Source organism: Schistocerca cancellata, chromosome 12, assembly GCF_023864275.1.
Source record: "Schistocerca cancellata isolate TAMUIC-IGC-003103 chromosome 12, iqSchCanc2.1, whole genome shotgun sequence".
In the NCBI taxonomy this organism is placed as follows: domain Eukaryota; kingdom Metazoa; phylum Arthropoda; class Insecta; order Orthoptera; family Acrididae; genus Schistocerca; species Schistocerca cancellata.
Window position 1 is genome coordinate 75935441 of NC_064637.1, and position 20412 is coordinate 75955852.

The 20412-nt window shown below is 43.5% G+C and overlaps 1 pseudogene; it reads right to left on the minus strand.

Annotated features, from left to right (window-relative positions):
• Positions 1–5724: 5724 nt before the first annotated feature.
• Positions 5725–5842, minus strand: LOC126109911 (5S ribosomal RNA; annotated as a pseudogene).
• Positions 5843–20412: the final 14570 nt, after the last annotated feature.

Sequence of the window (20412 nt, forward strand, 5' to 3'; positions counted from 1 at the left end):
AAAAAACATTTTTGATCTTCATTTTTCACATTAACACATGCCTTTTTATTTTTAATATTAATTGGCAAACCAATATAGGATGATCCTCTTATAGAAACATATTTGTTAATTGCTAGTTATAAACCAATAATTCTATTTAATGTCCATCCTGATCCTTGTGCTTGAAAATTAGATATTTTTTCTAAAATATATCTTTTACCACATTTGAATTTTTATTATAATCTTTTTCTGTTAACACAGTATAGTTTGGTGTATGTTGTACAAATTCTTGTACTTTTTCATCTGTTTCACCTTCTTTTAGTATATATTCACAATATAAATTAAAATTTATCTTTGCACCATGATGTACTTTCAAATAGTCTTTAACAATTTTAAAAATTTCTGTTTCTAATGAGTTTAAGAAAACATTAGGATCAAGTATATCTATACTATTTTCTAAATTTATAGTTTGTATTATGTCTGCGAATGTTTTTCAATGGAGTAATCTTTAATTGTTTTTGTATCTCTTGGTTTTACAAATATATATGTAGAAATTGGAAATGTTCCCTTTAGTGGTTTATCTTCATTAGTTATAAAAATATCATAGCTATCACAAAACTTTTTCCAAAGCTTTTCACTATGATCAGGTTTATAATATTTAACAATATTAGTATTGTATTGTTCAGGTATATACATAATTTTATAATTTTTACTTACTTCAGTGATACAATTTTTATGTTTTAACTTATTTTAGACATATTATTTTTAAGAATATTTGCATTATTTTCAGACGTATTATTTTCAATTACTACAGGTGTATTATTTCTTACCATATTTGGATGATTACTAATACTAATTAAATGACTACTGATAATAAATGTAATTAAATGAGCGTTATGTAAACTTGCATATCCTAATATATTATTTATTCTACAAAATTCTAACAACAGTTCATTTTTGTAGTCAAGTATTAATGTTACTTTCCATTTTGCTCTACTATTTATTACAAAAAAAATTACTAGATTTGTAAAAAATATTTTTTGAATAAAATAATTAATTAATAGATGGTTACGGATTATTATTTAATAAATAATTAATCAAAAAGAGACTTAGTTTATTATTTAGTTTAGTAATTAATTAGTTAGAAACAGAACAATCTTGTTGAACTAGCTCAATTAATATTAATAACAATTTATTAGAATTGTAAAAAAAGTAAATTAATAATCATAATCACCATAATATCCTGCTTCATCTAAAGCATTGATATCAATTATTTCATATATTTCTGATACTTTATTTTTAATAATAGTTCTACAAAGTGGACAAGTTTTTTTTCCTTTAACCAATCGTCAATACATACTTTATGAAAAATATGATTGCAACTTGTTTTAACAAATTGATTATGATTTTCATTTTCTCTGTTCCTGTTTTTAATTTTGTAGTATAAAATCATATTCATCAATTGTTCACGTTTGTTCTCCAATTTTAAATTGTAATAACATTGAGAAAATAATGAATTTGTGTCTGAAATAAATTGATGAAGAAGTTGATTTTTAGAAGATACTTTCTGAGTAGAACTCCAACTATTTATACAATTTTCAAGCTCCTCTACTTCAGCCAAACTTCACACAATCGTTGACCAATGAGAGTGCACATATCAAATGTCATTATAACGTATTTGTCTGAAGAGTGCTAGCCATTTGGCTAAAACATCCAACACACTCGCCAATGTACTTAGTAACAGCCTGAATAAAGAAGCAGTTCTGTTAATTCATAACTTAGTCTTTGTGTAGCGCTGTATACATAGAATCAGACGAGTCCAAAACACAGAAAAATGTGTGTAGGACATTGTGGGGTTCTTTTGCAGTTTTTGAAAAACAATAAACTTTTTAATATAATTTAGTTTTATTAACTAGTATATTTTAATTATTTACTTACATTCACAATATGATTTTTTAAAATACTGTACTTTGTTAACTACTGCATTTTATTTATTTTATTACATTCACCTATGTGAAATGTATGTAAAATAAATGATTTTTAATTACAGCTATTATTGTATTATTTTATTATATTATTAGTAGGATGTTTTTGTATGTTCTGGATAATTAGATCAATTTTGTGAAAAATGAAAAATGCAAGTGTTAACGAGCAATTTTTCATTTTTTATAAAATTGAGATAGTGAGCCAGAACATACAAAAACATCCTACTACTATATTGACAAGGGATTTCAGATCGATTCCGTATTTCTGGATTTCCAGAAGGCATTTGTATCATACAAGCGGCTTGTAGTGGAATTGCATGCTTATGGAATATCGTCTGAGTTATGTGACTGAATTTGTGATTTTCTGTCAGAGAGGTCAGAGTCCTAAATAAAGAAAACTGAGTGGTCATTCCACACGAGTGCTAAAAGGAATTCATTAAACTTCAGTTACACAATAAATCAGTCTAATCTAAAAGCCATAAATTCAACTAAATACCTAGGTCTTACAATTACAAACAAATTGGAAGGAACACACAGAAAATGTTGTGGGGATGGCTAACCAAAGACTGCATTTTATTGGCAGGATGTAATGTAACATACCTACTAAGAGGACTGCCTACGCAGTATTCTTTTAGAATACTCCTGTGCGGTGTGGGATGATTCCAGATAGGACTGACAGAGTACTTCAAAAAAGTTCGAAGGAAGGTAGCACGTATTGTATTATTGCGAAATAGCATAAAAATAAAATAAGGGAAATCAGGGCTCGCACTGAAAGATACAGGTGTTCGTTTTTTCCGCGCGCTGTACGAGATCGGAATAATAGAGAATTACTGTGCAGGTAGTTCGACGAACCCACTGCCAGGCACTTGAGTGTGACTTGCGGAGTATCCCTGTAGATGTAGGAGGATTTATTTCGTTTATGACTGTTTAAACACTTGCTTTTATGAAGAAATTGTGTTCTTGTAAGCCAATAAACTTGGTGATCATTGAACACCTGGAACTGTTAGGGTCAGTTTATGGTGCATCCTCGCTACTGGTATCTCGTTAGTCACCTTTGGTGCATTGAACCCCGTTGGCGTCCAGTAGCGTTTTTACATTTACACAGCAGCCTCGCTGCCCGCTGGTCGCTGGGAGCCATATCCCTTCAGCTGATCACATTTCGAGAAGAGTGCTAGCAGATTCAAATGCGGCACTGCTGAAGTGATACAGAAGCCGCCAATCAAGGCTGCTCAAGATAGAGGACTCACAGCAATGGTCGCAGTGCGAACCACAAACAACCTGGATGTAATCGCCTTGGGAGGATAGTAGAAGCAGCGGAAATGGACTGGTGACACACAGTGGGTTTGATTCATCACACTCTGGAAATTCTGGGGAGTAGTGAGCAGTGAGGTGGCAGCAGAAACGCCTGGCTACAGGGAACAAATTTCTATGAGGCTGCAAAATCTGGTTAGTTGCAAGCCACTATTGTTGTGAGCATGTTTGGAGAGTAGTTGAAGGTCGGGAAAACGATGAGTAGGTGACAGTGTGTTGGACTTCCACACCTTATCACAGAACATACAGGATGGAGGTTCTGCCCTTCTGTAAGGCAAGATAAGGTGTAATCTATGGCAGGTCTCTCGATCGAATACAAGAAACAATTGTTCAGAGCACATCTCCTCTGTTGACACAGTCATGTCATCAGCCACGACTACAGTCCTCATGAAATCATTGAGTTTGTACCATTGATCAATGGGAACATATCACCCAGTCCTAAGAAACACGTGTCTTGTTGCACCATGTTGATGGTCGTATCTAGATACACCATCATTCAGGCTTATGGCTGCTCAAAATGCGAACTGCACCACGGATGCAGGCGGGTGGCCACAGTATTGTCCTATTGGGGGAGATTCACCTGGTCTCCCATGGGATCTGTGGTAGTAATCCAAGGCACAACGATGGGTGTTGGCTATGTCAGCAGTAATGCGGACCACCTGCTTCTTGCTTGATGTATTCCCTGATGGCGATGGGATCTTCCAATAAAATAACTCTAATGTATCTACCGAAGGTGGCACAAAAAAAAATCACGGCCAGATAGAATATGCTTAGAAAGATTATTAAAATCAACCAATCATCTCTGGCAGGAGGACATGTTAAACACACAGACTTCAATAAGATTAAGCTTGAATATTTATCGAACACAAAAAAACTCTGACTTTTCCATTTAATGAACAATGATGACAAGTTAGAGATGTTCTCTTGACAAAAAATATAATGCAAAAGGTCGGTAGCTATCTTCATATAAGTTTGTGGTGAAACACTTGTGACAACGAAAGATTTCTTATATAATTAAAGGGCACAAATAATCTTATTTATGGACTCTTCCGTTACTACTTGAAAAAAAAAATCCCTGTTTAAGATTGAGTAACAAGTACATTGTTGTTGTTATACTTATTTTTATTTCTAACTAATTTTAGGGGTACTGGACCATCTTAACTGACTGTCATCTGCAAGGGACACTAGTTATTATGTAACCAAACGTTATAACTAAAGAAACAATTCACCTGCACAGAGTGTTGTGCACTAAACTTTCTTTTTAATACTGAAATGTCGCATTACACAACTGACAATATTAAACGCAATAAATAGACAATATTACAGGCTATATGTTCATAATGTTAAAGTTTGTAACTTCTCGACATTGCTTGAGAAACTGGTGTGCAGTTTCATGCAGTGGACAATATTAAACACAAATAATGTTATTGTGATGGAGAATGTTATGGTGTCGTGGATCATTGGAACTTTACATGCAAGGACTTTCGATATGAATAGTACACCGCCAAAGTCAGGAAGAAACATATACTTCATTAAGGACCCAAGTGAATCAGCCACAGCCGATGTTCAGAAGGTATGACAAAGTCTAAATCTGGTGAAATGTCAACAGTTACCGCGAGAATATATTGCGGAGCCCAGTGCCTGGTCACAACAATGACGTGTATGTCTTCTGATGGGGAGGCCATGTCGGAAGTTGCAGGTTGTGGAGATAGGCCCAGACAGTGACGGCGTAGTGCTGGCTCCGAGTCAGATGAAATGTGAGCGCATACGGCGCCTGGGGGCCGTCCACTGGTCTAAGTACAGCCCCTGGGGCCAGTATGGTGTTGCTTCCAGTCACGTGGCCAGTGCAAGAAAAAAGTCAGTAGTGCCAGCGACCTATGCCGGCGCTTTGGTCACCGTTTGGTGGCCGTGTGAAATGTGGCAGCCATCGTGTGTAGTCTGCCACAAAGCTGGCTACCTGCATAGCTTCCATGTAATGCGGGTTGCTGGCAGCATAGGCGCAAGCCCACGATACAGCAAAGTAGCCACGTGACAAATCCAGAACGGGGTCTACGAGAAAGACAGGTCGCGGCTCGTATGTCATGATGGTAGGCTTGCGCTCGCTCGCTCAACTCAGCAGACAAACTACGTTCCTACGCCTGTTAACTCCTAACTAGGTATGTACGCACAAACGAGATTTGCGTCTTCTACTAGAATCCGATGTTCTGGAGCCTTAGCCTTATTAGTCCAAGTCGAAAGTCCATAGCACTGCGTCCGTCTTCAGGCCACGAGTGGCCTACCGGTACCATCCGACCGCCGTGTCATCCGCATGGAGAATGCGGATAGGAGGGGCGTGGGGTCAGCACACCGCTCTCCCGTTCGTTATGACGGTTTTCTTTGACCGGAGCCGCTACTGTTCGCTCGAGTAGCTCCTCAATTGGCATCACGAGGCTGAGTGCACCACGAAAAATGGCAACAGCGTATGGCGGCCTGGATGGTCACCCATCCAAGTGCCGACCACGCCCGACAGCGCTTAACTTCGGTGATCTCACGGGAACCGGTGTATCCACTGCGGCATGGCCGTTGCCGCAAGTCGACAAGCCACCTCTTAATTTGTTACGGCTGTACTGAGGTACAATAAAATTAAAATCGTGCCAAAATGAGAATTAGTTGCATAAGGCACCTTGTTGCTATAAACAAGCCATTATACCAGAATGAGATTTTCCACTCTGCAGCGGAGTGTGCGCTGATATGAAACTTCCTGGCAGATTAAAACTGCGTGCCGGACCGAGACTCGAACTCGGCACCTTTGCCTTTCGCAGGCCTGTTTCTAGGACATGTCTCCGCAATATCCTTTCCTCCAGGAGTGGTAGTTCTGTAAAGTTCGCAGAAGAGTTTCTGTCAAGTTTTGGAAGGTAGGAGACGAGGTACTGGTGGAATTAAAGCTGTGAGGACGGGTAGTGAGTCGTGTTGGTGTAGCTAAGTTGGTGAGCACTTGCCTGCGAAAGGCAAAGGTCCCGAGTTCGAGTTTCGATCCGGCACACAGTTTTAATCTGCCAGGAAGTTTCAAGCCATTGTACCATTTATATCGAGTATTGATCTTAAATTAAATTTTTATCTAGTACTGTTGCGTGTGTGTGTGTGTGTGTGTGTGTGTGTGTGTGTGTGTGTGTGTGTGTGTGTGTGTGTGGTTTGAGGTTTTCGGGCGCTAAACAGCGTGGTCATCAGCGCCCATAGTATTATTAATCACTAAGACTTCATAATAGTGGATTCCAGTATTAGATGCAATTATCGTTAGTACGCACACGCGCAGCTGCGAGGTAACAGGTTTAATGGTTCAAATGGCTCTGAGCACTATGGGACTCAACATCTTAGGTCATAAGTCCCCTAGAACTTAGAACTACTTAAACCTAACTAACCTAAGGACATCACACACACCCATGCCCGAGGCAGGATTCGAACCTGCGACCGTAGCAGTCCCGCGGTTCCGGACTGCAGCGCCACGAACCGCTAGACCACCGCGGCCGGCTAACAGGTTTAGAAACGCATTTTTTTCTGTTGAGCTGAGCGAACGAGCAAGTTCAGGCCTGCCTGCGTGACGACCTGCCATTCTCATGGGCCTCGAAACAGAATCCTATGTCACTGGTATGAGGAGCATGATAGTGAAATCACACTGTTGCTTTGACCACCAGATTCGCCTGATATGAACCCAATGGAACACATGTGGGATGCTATCAGGCGTCAGCTCCGCGCCGAGAAACTACCTGCCCATTACTTACAGGAATTGCGTTACCTGCATGTAGACCATATAGCTCTGTATTCCGCTCGAAAATATACCGTGAACATTGCTGCTCTACTTCATTCGAAAGGTGGACCAAGACACTACTAATCAGGTGGCTGTAATGCTTTAGTGATGACTGGGTGTTGTGTGATGTCCTTAGGTTAGTTTGGTTTAAGTAGTTCTAAGTTCTAGGGGACTGATGACCATAGATGTTAAGTCCCATAGTGCTCAGAGCCATTTGAACCATTTGAACCAATGCTTTGGATCCTTAGTAAAGGTCACGACGTCCCAAAATAATCCCACTGTTTTACTTAAAAATGACAGTAATTCGCTGCCAGCCCAATAAATTGCTCCCCTCCCATTCCATCACACTGCTACACTACTGGGCATTAATATTGCTACACCACGAACATGACGTGCTACAGACGCGAAATTTAACCGACAGGGACAAGACGCTGTGATACGGAAATGATACATATAGGTCGGATTGTAGCCTATCGCGATTGCGGTTTATCGTATCGCAACATTGCTAATCGTGTTGGTCGAGATCGAAAGACTGTTAGCAGAATATGGAATCGGTGGGTTCAGGAGGGAACATGGAACGCCGTGCTGGATCCCAACGGCCTCGTATCACTAGCACTCGAGATGACAGGCATCTTACCCGCATGGCTGTAACGCATCGTGCAGCCACGTCTCGATCCCTGAGTCAAGAGACGGGGTCGTTTGCAAGACAACAATCATCTGCACGATCAGTTGGACTACGTTTGCAGCAGCATGGACTATCAGCTCGGAGACCGTGGCTGTGGTTTCACTTGACGCTGCATCACAGACAGGAGCGCCTGAGATGGTGTACTCAACGACGAAACTCGGTGCACGAAAGGCAAACTGTCATTTTTTCGGATGAATCTAGGTTTTGTTTACAGCATCCGTGTTTGGCGACATCGCGGTGAACGCACATAGTAAGCGTGTATTCGTCAATGTCATACTGGCGTATCACCCGGCGTGATGGTATGGGGTGCCATTGGTTACACGTCTCGGTCACCTCTTGTTCGCACTGACGGCACTTTGAACAGTGGACGTTATATTTCAAATGTGTTACGATCCATAGGTCTACCCTTCATTCGATCCGCGCGAACCCTACATTTCAGCAGGATAATGCACGACCGCATGTTGCATGTTTCACGTTGCAGGTCCTGTACGGGCCTTTCTGGACACAGAAAATATTCGACTGCTGCCCTGGCCAGCACATTCTCCAGATCTCTCACTAATTGAAAACGTCTGGTCAATGGCGGCCGAGCAACTGGCTCGTCGCAATACGCCAGTCACTCCTCTTGATGAACTGTGGTATCGTGTTGAAGCTGCATGGGCAGCTGTACCTGTACACGCCATCCAAGCTCTGTTTAACTCAATGCCCAGGCGTATCAAGGTCGTTATTACGGCCAGAGGTGGTTTGCTCTGGGTACTGATTTCTCAGGATCTATGCACCCAAACTGCGTGAAAATGTATTCATATGTCAGTTGTAGTATTTGCCCAATGAATATCCGTTTATCATGTGCATTTTTTCTTGGTATAGCAATTTTAATGGCCAGTAGTGTAATTTCACGAGGTTGTAGCTTCTGTCAGTATACTGCGTAATAATCGCCGCTGTTGGCTGTTCCTCCACTGCAGTAGCGCTGTCAGAACCAGGGGCTCGCTTTCTCAGTTTCGCAATTTCCTCTCCGGGCGCCATCGCCGCTCGCTACGCCATCGCCGCTCGCTACGCCATCGCGAATCGAATTACGGCTGCATTAGCAGTGAGCAGTGCAGACAGCCGGCGAATGAGCGTTCGCTGCCGTCCTCTTCCGTTCCGCGATGGAAACCCCAAGCCGGGCGTAAATTTGCACGACTCTCATCTTGCTGAGATTCCTTGTATTCTGGCGTCTCTACAGTGTGGTCGCATTCAGTTATGCCCTGCATATTCACCATGTTTTGTTCATTGTGTAATGTATATAACAACAGTGGAAGGAGCGCGTAGTCACAAATGCAGAACACGCCATACAAGAAAACCACGACAACAGCCACCACCACCACCACCACCACCACCACCACCACCACCACACGCTGGAATGTTAGCAACAGAGCAGTCCTGTTTATGATATAAACACAGAACCAAGCCCTCTTATGCTCTGGGAAGACTATTTCATACACAGGGTCGTGAAGGAAAAGTAAGATATGCTCTGTGATAAAACCACTAATACGAGAAAAATATTCCCTCTCACTGACGACATAAAATGAAATGTTAACAACATCAGGGTGCATTAAAGTCACATCAACCTCCATCTCCCCCCATCCTAAATCCCCACTCCATTGCCAGCCTCTACAGTTCTCAAAATCGTAACCTAGTAGCAAGGTCAAGTGCGGTGAACCCCAAGTACAAGCTGACTGAAAAATTATCGGAGAAGTTGATACCAGAAGTGTCTACAGAAGAGTCATTGCACATACATAAAACATAGGGAGCATAACAAAGAATATCCAGTCTGCATCTTTTAAAATAATGTGAATATTAAACTAAAGCTTGTGCTACGGAGCATTCCGCATTTAAAGTGCAAAAACTAAAATTTCTTTCATTTATTTGTTGTCCACTGAAGATCCCTAAAACAATGAGGTGAAACATGTTTGGCTAAAAACAAAAATATTTCCGTTCCTTAAGGCTTTTGCTGCATTAAATAGGAAGCAATGTTCTGCAAAATTATATTTTTTTGCTCATTCGCCGGCTTTGGACTATATTTATCCCCTGAAGATCGCCTAGGAAGAAGAAAGCTGTTTCGTGTCCAAAATAAGTATTACTTTGCAGAATATTAGGAAAGTATTTCCTATTTAATGTTGTTGTCATATTGCACCAAGCACAGACGGAAATTTGGTTAAAGTTACTCTTGTCTACTGGACAAAAATAAACCACAAATAAAATATTCATGAGCAGCTTCCTACGGATATATAAAGCATTCGACAATGTCGACTGGACTGCACTCTTTGAAATTCTGACGTTGCCAGGGATAAAGCAGACGCAGCGAAAGGAACTCCACAGTTTCTACAGAAAGTACACTGTGATCCTAGGAGTTAAGTGACATGAAAGGGTAGCAGTAGTTAAGATGGGAGTGAGTCAGGATTGTAGCCTATCACTGATTTTAGTCAATCTGTACATTGAACAAGCTGTGAGGGAAACCAAGCTGAAATTATGTAGAAGAGGAGTTGAACGGAATGATTATGGTGATGACAGTTTACAAATCTAAAATAAAATAACCATTATGGACTCCGGAGGAATTAAATCAGGCGATGATGGAGGAATTACATTAGGATATGCGACACTGAAACTAGTCGACGAGTTTCGCTATCTGGGCAGCTAAATAACTGACGATGGCCGAAGTAGAGAAGAGATAAAATGCAGAGTGTCAATAGCAAGAAAAGCTTATCTGGAAAGGGAGAAATTTATCAACAGCGATTTTAGTCGTTTCTGAAGGTATTTGTTTGGAGTGGAATGTTGGATGGAACTGTAACGTGGACGATAAACAGTTCACAAACGACGAACCGAGCGAGGTGGCGCAGTGGTTAGCACCCTGGACTCGCATTCGGGAGGACGACGGTTCAATCCCGTCTCCGGCCATCCTGATTTAGATTTTCCGTGATTTCCCTAAATCGTTTCAGGCAAATGCCGGGATGGTTCCTTTGAAAGGGCACGGCCGATTTCCTTCCCAATCCTTCCCTAACCCGAGCTTGCGCTCCGTCTCTAATGACCCCGTTGTCGACGGGACGTTCAAACACTAACCACTAACAAACGAGGAGAATAGAAGCTTTTGGAACGTGGTGTTACAGCAGAGAGCTGAAGTGCGGATGGGTAGCTCCAACAACTTACGAGGAGATAATGAATGGAATTCAGAAAGGAATAAATTTATGGACCGACTTGGCTAAAAGATGGGACCTATTGATATCGTAGGACATATTCTGAGGCAACAAGGTGTGGTCAGATTGATAATAGACGAAATGTCGTAGCAGGGGAGGGAGCAGGAGGTGAAAATTGTAGAGGAAAACCAAGATTACTAAGGCAGTTCAAATGCATGTAGGGTGCAGCAGACCTACAAAGTTGGCTTCCAGTGGATAGCGCATCGACCCAGTCTTGCCCGTTGACGATGGTCGGTGAATTATTGTTGTAGTGTGCGCGCAACTGGCGTCATACGTCGGTTGCTGATCGGTCACACTCGTTAGGTAGGGTGACCACAAAAATGTAGATCACTAAAGCCTTCATTTACCACATCACAAGCCGGTACTTAAAAGACGTGTAATTTCAATAAACTGAATTTAGAAGACAGCCTGGTAAAAAAGGTGAGCCATTCAGATGGGCAGGAAGAAACGGAACTGAGAGCGTATGTAGTGTTATTACAATGATTATAAAATGGTGTCAGATTTACGAGGTGCATTCAAGTTCTAAGGCCTCCGATTTTTTTTCTAATTAACTACTCACCCGAGATCAATGAAACTGGAGTTACTTCTCGACGTAATCGCCCTGCAGACGCACATATTTCACAACGCTGACGCCGTGATTCCATGGCAGCGGCGAAGGCTTCTTTAGGAGTCTGTTTTGACCACTGGAAAATCACTGAGGCAATAGCAGCACGGCTGGTGAATGTGCGGCCACGGAGAGTGTCTTTCATTGTTGGAAAAAGCCAAAAGTCACTAGGAGCCAGGTCAGTTGAGTAGGGAGCATGAGGAATCACTTCAAAGTTGTTATCACGAAGAAACTGTTGCGTAACGTTAGCTCGATGTGCGGGTGCGTTGTCTTGGTGAAATAGCACACGCGTAGCCCTTCCCGGACGTTTTTGTTGCACTGCAGGAAGGAATTTGTTCTTCAAAACATTTTCGTAGGATGCACCTGTTACCGTAGTGCCCTTTGGAACGCAATGGGTAAGGATGACGCCCTCGCTGTCCCAGAACATGGACACCATCATTTTTTCAGCACTGGCGGTTACCCGAAATTTTTTTGGTGGTGCTGAATCTGTGTGCTTCCATTGAGCTGACTGGCGCTTTGTTTCTGGATTGAAAAATGGCATCCACGTCTCATCCATTGTCACAACCGACGAAAAGAAAGTCCCATTCGTGCTGTCGTTGCGCGTCAACATTGCTCGGCAACATGCCACACGGGCAGCCATGTGGTCGTCCGATAGCATTCGTGGCACCCACCTGGATGACACTTTTCGCATTTTCAGGTCGTCATGCAGGATTGTGTGCACAGAACCCACAGAAATTTCAACTCTGGAGGCGATCTGTTCAACAGTCATTCGGCGATCCCCCAAAACAATTCCCTCCACTTTGTCGATCGTGTCGTCAGACCGGCTTGTGCGAGCCCGAAGTTGTTTCGGTTTGCTGTCACACGATGTTCTGCCTTCATTAAACTGTCGCACTTCCGACACATCCATAACTCCATCACCACATGTCTCCATATACTGTCGATGAATTTCAATTGGTTTAACACCACGCAAATTCAGAAAACGAATGATTGCACGCTGTTCAAGTAAGGAAAACTTCGGCATTTTAAGTATTTAAAACATTTCTCATTCTCGCCGCTGGCAGTAAAATTCCATCTGCCGTACGGTGCTGCCATCTCTGGGACGTATTGACAATGAACGCGGCCTCATTTTAAAACAATGCGCATGTTTCTATCTCTTTCCAGTCCGGAGAAAAAAAAATCGGAGGCCTTAGAACTTGAATGCACCTCGTACAAAGAATTTGGAATTATGAGACCACTTGTCATTGTGGCATTTCACTCACCTGGCGTGAATGCACCCACTGACTCGGATGGGAGGTGTGTTATAGAGCCGTTCTGTCCTCTCCTGAGGCAAGCTTGCACTCAGTTATTGTGGCTGGCTCTTGATATCCACGACAGTGACACTGGGATATGGTTGACATCAGAGTTCGTCCCTCACATGTTCTATTGGGACAGATTCTGGGATCGTGCTGGCCACGGGAGTAGCTCAGTGATGTACGATGAGTGGACGACCAATATCCTCTTGAAAAGTGGTACTGTCGTGTGAGGGCTGACATATGAGGACGCAGAATGTCCGTGATGGACCACTATGCCATTATAGTTCGTTAGATCACTACCAGCCATGACCCAATGACCACTCACATGGTCAGACCCGCGACATACCTCGCTGCCCCTCTCCAAAACTTAGCAAGAATGGGACCTCTTCCCAGGTCGCCGCGATGGTGGTCGACATTGGCCATCCAGATCAGTGCAGAATCGTGAGCCATCACTTAGCACAGTGCGTCGCCTTTCAGCAGCAGTCCATGCTTGCTGGTCATGGCTCCACTTCAGATGCAGTTGTTTTGTGTCGTGATGCTACCGGCAGACCACGCATGGGACGGTAACTAATGTGGCAATTTTCCCTTGAGATGGTCGGACGTGGTCCACCAGGGCCTTGACCACTAAAAAGCGTGACCTCAAATTTTTAAACGTTCCAGTATCACACCACTGTCATATCTGAACGCCCCATTAACATGTATATTGCACGATTATTCGACCAGTCCGCCAAATGGAGACCCACAATGAGTCCACTCTCAAACAGCTCTCTCGGGTGCTGACAACGCTTTCTCACACTCTTACATCACTTTCGTTTCCTTGATAGTGATCAGTCATTATCTGACGCTCTTCATGATACGGGGTTTTCTGTAAGAGTGTGCAGAAATGTAACAGAACACAGACAATGCTACACAATTTGAGCTTGGGTACCTAGGGTCGGAGAAGGCAGCTTAAGGAGAATAGAAGTAAACTAATCAGTAAACTTGGAGCATTAGTATTTTCCAGCTTACTTACAACTAACGTGCGTACAAGTTTGCACATACTGTGCTGTTTATTTACATGTACATTCTGTATTTCCTGCAAGGAAACAAGGGTTTCTGGAGGCGCAAATGGTTTCTCCCACCATCTCTACATCTTGGGCCTGTTGCCTTTCCGTTCGTTGAAACTATGAAATTCCTGGGGCTCGTGCTCGATAGGAAACACTGTTGGTCCTCCCATGTGTCTTACCTGGCAGCCTGCTATACGCTTGGCGAGAAATAACTCAGCAGCTAGAAAGTGATACACAGCTTAAGAAAGACCCAGAGAATAGAACAAAACCAGGAGTGATTATTAATTTTATGGTGCAGGTACAGCTCTCCTAAAAAGAGATGTCACCTTTGGAAATTTTAGGGCCTGCACAATCCAATAACAATTCGAAATCTGTAGCTTTCATTAGGAACAAAGATTGTCATATAGCCCATATAGCCCGTATAGCAATTCCGCTTTAAAGTCAGACATTAATTTTGTTCTACCCACTGTTCCCTGAGACGCCTACAGGCCTAGGATAGGACACCGGCCGGTCGGTACCAATGGACCTTCCGAGGACTGTTCTAACGCAGTTTTTAACATTATTCCCAACTTTTTAAAAGACAGGTCGTCCACCAGCGTCGTTTCTTCTTCTTCTTCTTCTTCTTCTTCTTCTTTTTCTGGGCTGGCCGGTGTGGCCGAGCGGTTCTAGGTGCTTCAGTCTGGAACCGCGCGACCGCTACGGCCGCAGGTTCGAATCCTACCTCGGGCATGGATGTGTGTGATGTCCTTAAGTTAGTTAGGTTTAAGTAGTTCTAAGTTCTAGGGGACTGATGACCTCAGATGTTAAGTCCCATAGTGCTCAGAGCCATTTTTCTTTTTCTGGTAATCAGCTTCATGCGGTAAAATAAATGCTGCACGTGCTAAGACAGCTGCATTATCTTCTTATCGTCCGGTGAAATCATAATATTAATACGTGAACACGAAAATCTGAATAGCGATTTTTAATATTAACTGCACAAGGAGGCTAAATATCCTTTTATAATTCGAGAGGTACTTTGCCACAGATGTGCACAAAGAAAAAATGTGTGTATATAGCCGTTAAGACTGGTGAAAAAACGCAGAAGCTTTCACATTCATAACACAGACGTTATATTGTCTATCACGCTTTAAAATCTCCAATACCTGAACATTGAAGAGCTACCGACCTCTGCCCGCACAATAAGCAGGTGCTATACTAGAGATGAAAGTAACAACATGTTGTCCTACGTGTCCTCAATGGTAGTTCTTGGGGTGCCGATCGAAACACGCTCCTCCGTTTGTACCGGTCACTTGTCCGTTCGAAACTCGACTATGTGTGATTTGTTTATGTGTCTTTACGCCGTCTCAACACTATCCACCATCATGGCATCCGTTTGGCCACTGGCGACTTTTACACGAGCCCAGTTGAGAGTGTATACTGAAGCTGCTGAACTACCACTGTACTCCCGCGCTGACGTCCTCCTCAGCAGGTATGCATGCCGTTTGTCTGCCATGCATGGCCACCCCTCCTATGCCTCCTTCTTTGATGATTCCTTTGGCTGTCAGTATGGGACTCGTCTCTCTTCTCTGTTACTTCCTGGAGTCCGCTTTCACCACTTACTACGGCGGCTTAACTTCACACTACCTCCAGCTTTCCCGGTGGGTGTGAGACCTTCACCACCTTGGCTTCGTGAAGCGGCCCATGTTAACCTTGGCCTTCATTCGCTTATTCGCTTTCTAAGGACACTACTTCAGCCTCGGTCTATCGCCTCAAGTTTCATGACCTTTGCATGAAACTTCGCGATAGTTTTTTTTTGTCATCAGTCAACTGACTGGTTTGATGCAGCCCGCCACGAATTCCTTTCCTGTGCTAACCTCTTCATCTCAGAGTACCACTTGCAACCTAAGTTCTCAATTATTTGCCTGACGTATTCCAATCTCTGTCTTCCTCTACAGTTTCTGCCCTCTACAGCTCCCTCTAGTACCATGGAAGTCATTCCCTCATGTCTTAGCAGATGTCGTATCATCCTGTCCCTTCTCCTTATCAGTGTTTTTCACATTGTAGAATGAAGGCTTTCACGACCGGTTGACATGGCTGTTGATATACTTTCCGGGATGTGAGGTCGTGGTCCAAGAACTTTTCTGCTCCTTACGTTTCGTCCAGGACTGTGCTGGACTTCCTCAGAGGCGCTGCTCCGCTGAGTCTTGCCGACTGTGTTTTCCACATATTCCCTTCCTCTCCGATTCTGCGTAGAACCTCCTCATTCCTTACCTTATCAGTCCACCTAATTTTCAACATTCGTCTATAGCAGCACATCTCAAATGCTTCGATTCTCTTCTGTTCCGGTTTTCCCACAGTCCATGTTTCACTACCATACAATGCTGTACTCCAGACGTACATCCTCAGAAATTTCTTTTTCAAATTAAGGCCGGTATTTGATATTAGTAGACTTCTCTTGGCCAGAAATGCCTTTTTTGCCATAGCGAGTCTGCTTTTGATGTCCTCCTTGCTCCGTCCGTCAATGGTTATTTCACTGCCTAGGTAGCACAATTCCTTAACTTCATTGACTTCGTGACCATCAATCCTGATGTTAAGATTCTCGCTGTTCTCATTTCTACTACTTCTCATTACCTTCGTCTTTCTCCGATTTACTCTCAAACCATACTGTGTACTCATTAGACTGTTCATTCCGTTCAGCAGATCTTTTAATTCTTCTTCACTTTCACTCAGGATAGCCATGTCATCAGCGAATCGTATCATTGGTATCCTTTCACCTTGTATTTTAATTCCACTCCTCAACCTTTCTTTTATTTCCATCATTGCTTCCTCGATGTACAGATTGAAGAGTAGGGGCGAAAGGCTACGGCCTTGTCTTACACCCTTCTTAATACGAGCACTTGGTTCTTGATCGTCCACTCTTATTTTTCCCTCTTGGTTGTTGTACATACTGTATATGACCCGTCTCTCCCTATAGCTTACCCCTACGTTTTTCAGAATCTCGAACAGCTTGCACCATTTTATATTGTCGAACGCGATAGTACGTTTGTCTAAACTGATGGCTCTCGGACTGACCGTGGGGATCGGGTGTGGTTTCGTCGTTGACCTTTCGATATCGGCTTCCGGCACACTCTTCAATATTTACAGCCTAGCTCTTCGCCGTGTATCAGGCCCCGGAGTACATCCGGCGACACAGCCTTTTCAATTCCGTCCTCTGCTCAGCCTCACTCAGAGCCCTTCAGTCTACGTGCGCTGTCACCACCCATCCCTTATTGCAGCGGGTCCAGGAAAACTGTCACTTTCTCACTCTTGGTGTAGCCAGTGTGATGTTTCTGTGGGTCCCTGACGGTCTGCCAGGAAATGAGTCTGCTGACGCCGCTGCCAAAGCTGCAGTCCTCCCTCGTACCTCAGCCCGCGAGTACCTAAACTCCCTCTGATGATGTGTGTGTTGCCATCTGTTAGGAGGTGGAGTCCTTTTGGCATCGTCAATGGTCCTTCCTTCACGGGAATAGGCTTCGGCTTACTAAGCCTCTCCCGGCGCCTTGGACGACCTCCTCTCTGCCCTTCCGCCGGGAGAAGGTTAACTCGGCCGCGTATTGGGCGCTGCCTTTTTAGCCATCATCATTTGCTAAGTGGCGCTACCCCACCATTTTGTACACATTGCGCCCAAATTTTAAATCTCCGTCACTTCCTGATGGAATGCCCTGTTTTTAGCTATTTACGTTCTAGCTTGAGTTTGTCGTCTGATTTATCAGCCGTTTTAGCGCATGACGCTCGGGCTGTCGACCGTGTTTTACTTTTCATTAGCGAAGCAATATGGCGAAGGCCATTTAATTTTTAGCTTTGGACCTCCATTTCTGTAAGGTGTTTTTTTATCCTTTTTTCCAAGTGCCTAGCTGTCTCTTATTCTGTCCATTGGGACTGACGAATAGTTGTTTAACTCCTCTCTGTGTTCGTGTTGTATAGTTTTGACTTGGGCGCGTATTACCTAAGTTGTTTTTTGCACCCTAAAGCAAAACAAACCAAGGAAACAAGTGGGACTAGCCTGATTACCAGGAAGTCATGATGCAGCTTTTGTTTACTTCATTTGTCCATAAGATGGCTTTCTTCTATCGTATTTAAGTCGTCCCAAGACAGAACGTCCTATGAATCGACGACAGATCCGTTCATTACTCGGGGATAAATTTTAACACACACACCCATGCCCGAGGGAGGACTCGAACCTCCGACGGGGGAAGCCGCGCGGACCGTGAGAAGACGCCATAGACCGCGCGGCTACACACAAGGGAACCTCCCCATCGCACCCCCCTCAGATTTAGTTATAAGCTGGCACAGTGGATAGGCCTTGAAAAACTGAACACAAATCAATCGAGAAAACAGGAAGAAGTTGTGTGCAACTACGAGAAAAATAAGCAAAATATACAAACTGAGTAGTCCATGCGCAAGATAGGCAACATCGAGGATAGTATGAGCTCAGGAGCGCCGTGGTCCCGTGGTTAGCGTGAGCAGCTGCGGAACGAGAGGTCCTATGTTCAAGTCTTCCCTAGAGTGAAAAGTTTAGTTTTTTATTTTCGCAAAGTTATGATCTGCCCGTTCGTTCATTGACGTTTCTGTTCACTGTTATAAGTTTAGTGTCTGTGTTTTGCGACCGCACCGCAAAACCGTGCGATTAGTAGACGAAAGGACGTGCCTCTCCAATGGGAACCGAAAACATTTGATCGCAAGGTCATAGGTCAACCGATTCCTCCACAGGAAAACACGTCTGATATATTCTATACGACACTGGTGACGGCATCTGCGTCACGTGACAGGAATATGTTGTCGACGCACCTAACTTGTACACTTGGCGAGTGGGTAGAAAGATTCTTCTACCTTGCCCGATTTAGGTTTTCTTTTGGATGTGATAATCACTCCAAAGAAAGTGATGAAAATATCAGAGTTTGTCACATAAACTGCAACAAATGAATGCAACAGTTTCACAGTCGCGCAGTTTTCCCTGTACTCTGTCAAAACATATGTTTTTAACGTTTTCAAATTTTTCCGTGTGTAGACCGTCAAATGCTGCATATGTCCAAGCAAATCTAAACATGTCCTGGAATTTTTGAGAGTGATGTTGATTATGTGTGAGTGCCTGAACTTTGATAATTGACACACGATCACATACTGTCACCAGTGTCGTATAGAATATATCAGACGTGTTTTCCTATGGAGGAATCGGTTGATCTATGACCTTGCGGTCAAATTTTTTCGGTTCCCATTGGAGAGGCACGTCCTTTCGTCTACTAATCGCACGGTTTTGCGGTGCGGTCGCAAAAAACAGACACTAAACTTATAACAGTGAACAGAAACGTCAATGAACGAACGGACAGGTCATAACTTTGCGACCGAGCGGGGTGGCGCAGTGGTTAGACACTGGACTCGCATTCGGGAGGACGACGGTTCAATCCCGCGTCCGGCCATCCTGATTTAGGTTATCCGCGATTTCCCTAAATCGCTCCAGGCAAATGCCGGGATGGTTCCTCTGAAAGGGCACGGCCGACTTCCTTCCCCATAATCCGATGAGACCGATGACCACGCTGTCTGGTCTCCTTCCCCAAACCAACCAACCAACCAACCATAACTTTGCGAAAATAAAAAACTAAACTTTTCACTCTAGGGAAGACTTGAACATAGGACCTCTCTTTCCGCAGCTGCTCACGATAACCACGGGACCACGGCGCTCCTGAGCTCATACTATCCTCGATGTTGCCTATCTTGCGCATGGACTACTCAGTTTGTATATTTTGCTTATTTTTCCCGTAGTTCCACACAACTTCTTCCTGTTTTCTCGATTGATCTGTGTTCAGTTTTTCAAGGCCTATCCACTGTGCCAACTTATAACTAAATCTGAGGGGGGTGCGATGGGGAGGTTCCCTTGTCAGAGACTTAAAGTACAGTACGATGGAGCAGTACCGGTACAGTTTCGCAGCATTCACTGACTCGCACCTTGTGTATGGGGGAAGTACGTTGCAATGCTCTCGCTGCTGAAAAGCTGTACAGGGAACGATTTCCTATCAGGCAGCATCCGTCACGCCGATCCACGGATACGAGAGACTGGTTCATTCAAAAAAAGAAACTAAGGATGTGGCAACATGAGGATCACTGACACACCAGATTTTGAAGAGGTCGTCTGCGATGCCACCTGATCTGAAAACACTTGATTACTTCCTGTGGAAATATCTGGTCACTTGTGTATGAAATTAGTAGCAGGAATTGCAGCTGCCTATGATGACGTTACGGCTAATAATGGAAGCGAGGCTAAAGAAAAATCAAGACACTTTCATAGGATTTGTCGACCTGGAAAAAGCGTTCGACAATATAAAATGGTGCAAGCTGTTCGAGATTCTGAAAAAAGTAGGGGTAAGCTATAGGGAGAGATGGGTCATATACAATATGTACAACAACCAAGAGGGAATAATAAGAGTGGACGATCAAGAACGAAGTGCTCGTATTAAGAAGGCTGTAAGACAGGGCTGTAGCCTTT